Raw genomic sequence first — 9,778 nt, forward strand, 5'->3', positions numbered from 1 at the left:
AGGAGACACTGACTCACGTAGACACATTAAAATCAATGTGTCTCTGCACATGTCAGCGTGTTTTCACGGACTGTGTGTCCGTTTGGAAAACACGGAGACATGTCAGTGTTTGTGGGAGTGCACGTATCACACGGACCCATTAAAATCAATGGGACCGTGTAAAGCACGTACCGCACACGGATGCTGTCCGTGTGCAGTCCGTGTGCTGTGCAGGAGACAGCGCTACAGTAAGCGCTGTCCCCCCAGCTTGTGGTGCTGAAGCCCCATTCATTTCTTCTCTCCAGTAGCGTTCGCTATAGAGAAGGAATGAAAAATCTTTTTTTTTTGTTGTTGTTAAAATAAAGTTCCCGGTAATCTCCCCCCTCCCTCCCCCTGTGCGCCCGCCCGCTGGCATTAAAATACTTACCCAGCTCCCCCGATGCTTCCTCTCAGCGTTGCTGCTCTTCCTGTATGAGCGGTCACATGGTGCCACACATTACAGCGATGAATATGCGGCTCCACCTCCCATAGGGGTGGAGCCGCATATTCATCACTGTAATAAGTGGCACCACGTGACCTCTCATACAGGAAGAGCTGCGATGCTGAGAGGAAGCATCGGGGGAGCTGGGTAAGTATTTTAATGCCAGCAGGCGGGCGCACAGGGGGAGGGAGGGGGGAGATTACCGGTACTTTATTTTAACAACAAAAAAAATTTTAAAAAATGATTTTTCATTCCTTCGCTCCAGCAAACGCTGCTGGGAAGAAGGAATGAATTCTGGATTCAGCACCCAAAGCAGGGGACAGCTCTTAACTCTAGCGCTGTCTCCTGCACGGTGCGTGTGGTACCCAGTCGGCACATGGACGGCACACGGCTGCCGCACGTGTGCCACACTGATGTGCCACGTAAGCACACTGATACACGGACACGGATAACTCCGGTACCAGTTTTTCCGGTACCGAAATTATCTGGACGTGTGGGACATGCCTAAAGCTCATTAATTAAACCCAAGACCATACGATTCTTCCATCAAGTGACTGACAGCATGGTCTTGACATCACACAGGTCCTGTCAGGACTCTGCATGTGGAGATATGGTAGACTCACCCACCCTATGAAAGTCCACTAAAACCAGCCCATAACATAACTTAACCTTCACAACATATAGTGTACTGGAGGAAAATACCCTGGTTTCATATCACTGATGCCTCTACATTACATTACTAGTGACTTTGTCACAACACCTACTGCCACATTTCACAGTAGATGAAATTTAACAGAAAAAAAAATGGAGGGCACCACCAATATTAAAAGGATCACCTCTAACATGTCAAGGGAAGCTGAACAAAAATCAAAAAGAAAGGGGACATGCAAAAATACAGGGATCACAATAGATAAATTAGAAAAATATTTTTATTAGTACACACCACTACAAATATTAAAAACATTTAAAAACAAACCAAGCAAGATAAGCCCATGATAAGGCAATAACCTGCCCTTCCCTTTTCTGAAAATAACATCCTAGTAATGGGTCAAAAAGCACAACAACACAACAGATTTTGTAGCTATAGATGAATCTATAAAATATGATACATAAGGAGAGACTGAAAGCGCACTCACCGGTTTTTGAACAATCAAAGCGGTTTATTCACATGAGATCATGCAGTGCAGGGAGGGTTTGTGAATACAAAGAGGATGACAGCTGTTTCGTGCTAGGTGAGCACTTCAACAGATCCAATGGCGAGTGAAGAGAGAGAGGGCCTTTTAACTGAATAGTCTTCCGGTCCCTCCCATTATTCACTTCGTCATAATGAACAATTAGTCACTATCCGGAGAAAAAAAGGGGAGTGAAACAGTGAAAAGTTAAAATACAATAAAAACATTAACGGGTGACGAAGAATATCATTTAGGAAGAAATATACTACAATATGATAACCATGACACAGGAATTTTTTACAAAAAAACAGACATGTCAACTTTATCGTTGAACCCTGTTGGTCCAGAAGCATTGGCTCTTAATATCCACTTTGCTTCATTACGCAGAAGCATACGATTGAAATTACCGCCATCCTGCGGTAGGGCAGTTTTCTCTATCCCCGCAAATCGAAGCAATTTTGCATCACCTCCATGTTGTTCATTCATGTGCTTTATCAAACGGGGGACCCCCTTGCCTGTGCGCAATGAATTGAGATGTTCTCTGAATCGAACAAACATTGGGCGAATTGTTTTCCCGATATAGAAAAAACTACAAGGGCAATATAAAATATAAACCACATGAGTTGTTCTACAAGAGATGAAATCACGTACTGTATGCATTATTGGGCCGATTTTTAAATTAGTTCCTGTTTGATGTTGATTACAATAATTACAATGCCCACAATGGAAATTCCCTTTGGGTGCAGTATTTCGGAGCCAATTATTATAAGATGAAGTTACCCGATTTTGAACTATTAAATCCCCTATATTTTTACTGCGGCGGCAGTCTTTTTACTCTGGACTTTGGACTTTTCTTATAGCTTTCAGCACGCCGTGTTTAGATTCCTAGATACAGCCCAGGTGTGCAGAGGTTCTTTGTAACCTATTCAGCACCATGAAAATGGAAACTACAGCCCTGTCAAACAGACTTTTAGCAGGGAGGGAAAATGTGAATACATTTTTTTCGGAGTGTGAAACACAAGAAGATATACTATCATTAAGTACTAAAACCTTGGAGTATAAACTGTTCAACACCGCAGAGAGGGAAGTAAACCTCTTTTGGACAAACAATTCTCTACAGTCATATATTGAATGCGGAAGAGTGCCACGCGGTTTAAGAATGCAGAAAGAAATGTCTCAGTTTAAAGACAACGAGAGTTTTAGAAAGGAATGGGAGAAAATTCTTTTGAAATGTTCACAGGATCTTTTACAATTGGTTTTAAAACAAAATGTAACAAACTATGAAACCACGAAATTAGAACTGAATAAAACTATGGACGAATTGAAAACAAGATTATCGGAATCACAATGGTCTGCAGTAAACAAAAAATTGGATGCAAAATTGGTTTTGCTACAAAATGAGATAAAGCAAAGGAAAAAGGATAAGTTTATCCGAGATAAGAACGATTTTGAAAGCGGCAAAATATTCACTTGGAATAAAAATATTCAATCTCAGAAAAATTATAAGAAAAAAAGTTTTTCCAAAAGAAGTCATAGCTGGAGAAAAAATCAAAATAAAAAAGACTATCTTACCACTGACTCTGAATCTAGCGCTGGAGAAGACGCAGAAGTAAGATCAGAACCATCAACCTCGGCTGCTAATCGTTATTCAGATACAGCGTCCCTCCCTTTAGTAGAAGGACACGGCGTGGAGGAAAAAGAAGGCGTAAAAGGCAACGAAAGGAAGAGGAAACAAGTCTCATGGAGACCGCAGTAGCAGAGAGTGACAGGAATCTAATCGTAAATTTAACGGACTTTCCTTTAAATGAAGCACATGTGTCAGCCCTGTCCAAGGGCTTGAATTATTGCCTCCCTGAGGAGTTTGACATAGTGGACTTCAAGATAGATTTGTATAAGGCTGTAAGAAAAGTTCATCTATACAAAACGTTTACACAGAAAGCAAGTATTAATAATAAAAATCAAAATGAGAGTGAGAAAAAAATATTTCCTGCAGAACAACCTTGTAAAATGGGCCCTTTGGGTTTTTCATTATCGATGGATCCCTCTGAAAATGTACAACGAGAAGCGGAGTTATTAGTTAGTATTACCAGTGATTTATCACCAAATGCAAGTACACTTCCAACAAGGCCTTTTAGAAAAGGGGTTAAATCCACATATGTCCCTCCGGTTTCCCCAGGAAATCTAATTGATGCCTTTGAGGCCCAAGTGGTCAAAGACGTGGAAGCAATCTTGTATAACAAAATCGTTAAAAATTTAAAACCAGCAGAATTAGAAGCCATAAAAGACATACAAAAACGCCCGGATATTATAGTATGCAGAGCAGATAAAGGTGGCAACACTGTTCTCCTTCAAAAAGAACTGTATATTAAAGAAGCCTTGAAACAGCTTTCAGACAGAAAAACCTACGAAAAATTAAAAGGAGATCCCACCTTTAAAATTCAGAACTCACTACGTTCTCTTCTGAGGGTTTTTGTGGAAAATGATACCATGTCAAAAACACAAGCGGAAAAACTTTTTCCGGAATTTCCTAGAAAACCGCAATGGTACCATTTACCTAAAATCCACAAATCTCTAGAAGAACCGCCAGGTCGTCCTATCGTTTCCGGGGTAGGTTCAATAACGGAACCCTTGTCGGCCTATATGGATTGGCTTTTGCGACCCTTATTATGTGATACACCGGCATATATAAGGGACACTAAGCATATTTTAAAAACTCTGCGAGCCTTTGACTGGCAAAAGGGATTTTCTTTAGCATCAATAGACGTGGAAAGCCTTTACACCCGTATCCCACAAGATGCGGGTGTGGAGGCGATCCATGAAATCTTGAAAAGTACCCCTACGGACCCCAATACTATCTCATTCATTAAAAAGGGTTTGACTTTTGTCTTGAAAAATAACACTTTTCAATTCGATAATACCTGGTACAGACAGGTGGAGGGCACTGCCATGGGTACACCAGTATCCTGTACCCTGGCTAACCTCTTCCTGTCTGTATTTGAAGAGAGGTATATATATTCTGAGAAAAATCCATACCTCAAGTACATAAAATTTTATGTGAGATTTGTGGACGACATGTTCGTGGTGTGGGACGGCGACCGGGCTTCATTCACACAGTTCGTGGAGTACCTGGCGCTTTCCAACACCATGAACATGCAGTTCACTCACCAGTTTGGAGGCACAGAATTAACATTTTTTGATGTGAGCCTAAAAGTAATTGATGGTAATTTACATACAGAGGTATATCGTAAACCTTCTTCTTGTAATTCCCTGCTGCATTTCAATAGTGCCCACCCAATGTACGTGAAGAAAGCATTGCCTTACAGCCAGCCAGTAATGATGCGAGTTTTCAAAGGCAATCCCAAAGAATTACATGGAAGGTTCAGTAATAGGGGGAATCCCCAATCTGTCTTGAACTCAGCGTTGGAACGAGCAGAAACAGAGAATATAACAGAAAAAACATCTAAGAATGATAGAAAATTTGTTTTCTGCTTTAAATATGGTCCTATGGACGCACAAATTAGAACTGCAATTCGAAAAAATTGGCAAATTCTCTGCCAAGATCCAGCGTTGAAGGAAATGACAGAGAAGGGTCCCCTTTTTGCCTGCCGCCGCAGTAAAAATATAGGGGATTTAACCCCTTTACCCCCAAGGGTGGTTTGCACGTCAATGACCAGGCCAATTTTTACAATTCTGACCACTGTCCCTTTATGAGATTATAACTCCGAAACGCTTCAACGGATCCTGGTGATTCTGACATTGTTTTCTCGTGACATATTGTACTTCATGATAGTGGTAAAATTTCTTTGATAGTACATGCGTTTATTTGTGAAAAAAACAGAAATTTGGGGAAAATTTTGAAAATTTCGCAATTTTCAAACTTTGAATTTTTATGCAATTAAATCACAGAGATATGTCACACAAAATACTTAATAAGTAACATTTCCCACATGTCTCCTTTACATCAGCATAATTTTGGAACCAAATTTTTTTTTGTTAGGGAGTTATAAGGGTTAAAAGTTGACCAGCAATTTCTCATTTTTACAACACCATTTTTTTTTAGGGACCACGTCTCATTTGAAGTCATTTTGAGGGGTCTATATGATAGAAAATGCCCAAGTGTGACACCATTCTAAAAACTGCACCCCTCAAGGTGCTCAAAACCACATTCAAGAAGTTTATTAACCCTTCAGGTGTTTAATAGGAATTTTTGGAATGTTTAAATAAAAATGAACATTTAACTTTTTTACACAAAAAATTTACTTCAGCTCCAATTTGTTTTATTTTAACAAGGGTAACAGGAGAAAATGGACCCCAAAAGTTGTTGTCCAATTTGTCCTGAGTACGCTGATACCCCATATGTGGCAGTAAACCACTGTTTGGGCGCATGGGAGAGCTCGGAAGGGAAGGAGCACCGTTTGACTTTTCAATGCAAAATTGACAGGAATTGAGATGGGACGCCATGTTGCGTTTGGAGAGCCACTGATGTGCCTAAACATTGAAACCCCCCACAAGTGACACCATTTTGGAAAGTAGACCCCCTAAGGAACTTATCTGGATGTGTGGTGAGCACTTTGACCCACCAAGTGCTTCACAGAAGTTTATAATGCAGAACCGTAAAAATAAAAAATCATATTTTTTCACAAAAATTATATTTTTGCCCCCAATTTTTTATTTTTCCAAGGGTAAGAGAAGAAATTGGACCTCAAAAGTTGTTGTCCAATTTGTCCTGAGTACGCTGATACCCCATATGTGGCAGTAAACCACTGTTTGGGCGCATGGGAGAGCTCGGAAGGGAAGGAGCGCCGTTTGACTTTTCAATGCAAAATTGACAGAAATTGAGATGGGACGCCACTGATGTGTCTAAACATTGAAACCCCCCACAAGTGACACCATTTTGGAAAGTAGACCCCCTAAGGAACTTATCTGGATGTGTGGTGAGCACTTTGACCCACCAAGGGCTTCACAGAAGTTTATAATGCAGAGCCATAAAAATAAAACAAAATTTTTTTCCCACAAAAATTATATTTTAGCCCCCAGTTTTGTATTTTCCCTAGGGTAACAGGAGAAATTGGACCCCAAAAGTTGTTGTCCAATTTGTCCTGAGTACGCTGATACCCCATATGTGGGGGGGAACCACCGTTTGGGCGCATGGGAGGGCTCGGAAGGGAAGGAGCGCCATTTGGAATGCAGACTTAGATGGAATGGTCTGCAGGCGTCACATTGCGTTTGCAGAGCCCCTAATGTACCTAAACAGTAGAAACCCCCCACAGGTGACACCATTTTGGAAAGTAGACCCCCTAAGGAACTCATCTTGATGTGTTGTGAGAGCTTTGAACCCCCAAGTATTTCACTACAGTTTATAACGCAGAGCCGTGCAAATAAAAAATATTTTTTTTTCCACAAAAATTATATTTTAGCCCCCAGTTTTGTATTTTTCCAAGGTTAGCAGGAGAAATTGGACCCTAAATGTTGTTGTCCAATTTGTCCTGAGTACGCTGATACCCGATATGTGGGGGGGAACCACCGTTTGGGCGCATGGGAGGGCTCGGAAGGGAAGGAGCATCATTTGGAATGCAGACTTAGATGGATTGGTCTGCAGGCGTCACATTGCGTTTGCAGAGCCCCTAATGTACCTAAACAGTAGAAACCCCCCACAAGTGACCCCATATTGGAAACTAGACCCCTCAATGAACTTATCTAGATGTGTTGTGAGAACTTTGAACCCCCAAGTGTTTCACTACAGTTTATAACGCAGAGCCGTGAAAATAAAAAATCTTTTTGTTTTCCCACAAAAATTATTTTTTAGCCCCCAGTTTTGTATTTTCCCAAGGGTAACAGGAGAAATTGGTCCACAAAAGTTGTTGTCCAATTTGTCCTGAGTACGCTGATACCCCATATGTGAGGGTAAACCCCTGTTTGGGCACACAGGAGAGCTCGGAAGGGAAGGAGCACTGTTTTACTTTTTCAACGCAGAATTGGCTGGAATTGAGATCGGACGCCATGTCGTGTTTGGAGAGCCCCTGATGTGCCGAAACAGTGGAAACCCCCCAATTATAACTGAAACCCTAATCTAAACACACCCCTAACCCTAATTCCAACGGTAACCCTAACCACACCTCTAACCCTGACACACCCCTAACCCTAATCCCAACCCTATTTCCAACTGTAAATGTAATCTAAACCCTAACCCTAACTTTAGCCCCAACCCTAACTGTAGCCCCAACCCTAACCCTAGCCCTAACCCTAGCCCTAGCCCTAACCCTAGCCCTAACCCTAGCCCTAACCCTAGCCTTAACCCTAACCCTAGTCCTAACCCTAGCCCTAACCCTAGCCCTAACCCTAACCCTAGCCCTAACCCTAGCCCTAACCCTAGCCCTAACCCTAACCCTAACCCTAGCCCTAACCCTAGTCCTAACCCTAGCCCTAGCCCTAACCCTAGCCCTAACCCTAGCCCTAACCCTAGCCCTAACCCTAACCCTGGCCCTAGCCCTAACCCTAACCCTAGCCCTAACCCTAGCCCTAGCCCTAACCCTAGCCCTAATGGGAAAATGGAAATAAATACATTTTTTTTTATTTTTCCCTAACTAAGGGGGTGATGAAGGGGGGTTTGATTTACTTTTATAGCGAGTTTTTTAGCGGATTTTTATGATTGGCAGCCGTCACACACTGAAAGACCCTTTTTATTGCAAAAAATATTTTTTGCAATACCACATTTTGAGAGCTATAATTTTTCCATATTTTGGTCCACAGAGTCATGTGAGGTCTTGTTTTTTGCGGGACGAGTTGACGTTTTTATTGAAAACATTTTCGGGCATGTGACATTTTTTGATCGCTTTTTATTCCGATTTTTGTGAGGAAGAATGACCAAAAACCAGCTATTCATGAATTTCTATTGGGGAGGCGTTTATACCGTTCCGCGTTTGGTAAAATTGATAAATCAGTTTTATTCTTCGGGTCAGTACGATTACAGCGACACCTCATTTATATCATTTTTTTATGGTTTGGCGCTTTTATACGATAAAAACAATTTTACAGAAAAAATAATTATTTTTGCATCGCTTTATTCTCAGGACTATAACTTTTTTATTTTTTCGCTCATGATGCTGTGTGGCGGCTCGTTTTTTGCGGGACAAGATGACGCTTTCAGCGGTACCATGGTTATTTATATCTGTCCTTTTGATCGCGTGTTATTCCACTTTTTGTTCGGCGGTATGATAATAAAGCGTTGTTTTTTGCCTCGTTTTTTTTTTTTTTTCTTACGGTGTTTACTGAAGGGGTTAACTAGTGGGACAGTTTTATAGGTCGGGTCGTTACGGATGCGGCGATACTAATATGTGTACTTTTATTGGGTTTTTTTTTTATTTAGATGAAGAAATGCAATTATGGGAATAATATTCTTTTTTTTTTTCATTATTTTGGAATATTTTTTTTTATTTTTTTTTACACATTTGGAAATTTTTTTTTTTACTTTTTTACTTTGTCCCGGGGGGGACATCACAGATCAGTGATCTGACAGTGTGCACAGCACTCTGTCAGATCACTGATCTGACATGCAGCGCTGCAGCCTTCACAGTGCCTGCTCTGAGCAGGCTCTGTGAAGCCACCTCCCTCCCTGCAGGACCCGGATCCGCGGCCATCTTGGATCCGGGGCTGGAGGGAGCAGGGAGGGAGGTGAGACCCTCGCAGCAACGCGATCACATCGCGTTGCTCCGGGGGTCTCAGGGAAGCCCGCAGGGAGCCCCCTCCCTGCGCGGTGCTTCCCTGCACCGCCGGCACATCGCGATCATCTTTGGTGTGCCAGGGGTTAATGTGCCGGGGGCGGTCCGTGACCGCTCCTGGCACATAGTGCCGGATGTCAGCTGCGATAAGCAGCTGACACCCGGCCGCGATCGGCCGCGCTCCCCCCGTGAGCGCGGCCGATCGGCTATGACGTACTATCCCGTCCAGGGTCAGATAAGCCCAGGGCACCTCGATGGGATAGTACGTCTAAGGTCACAGAGGGGTTAATAGTTCGAAATCGGGTAACTTCATCTTACAATAATTGGCTCCGAAATACTGCACCCAAAGGAAATTTCCGTTGTGGGCATTGTAATTATTGTAATCAACATCAAACAGGAACTAATTTAAAAATCGGCCCAATAATGCA

This window comes from Ranitomeya imitator, chromosome 3, assembly GCF_032444005.1.
Source record: "Ranitomeya imitator isolate aRanImi1 chromosome 3, aRanImi1.pri, whole genome shotgun sequence".
Taxonomy (NCBI): domain Eukaryota; kingdom Metazoa; phylum Chordata; class Amphibia; order Anura; family Dendrobatidae; genus Ranitomeya; species Ranitomeya imitator.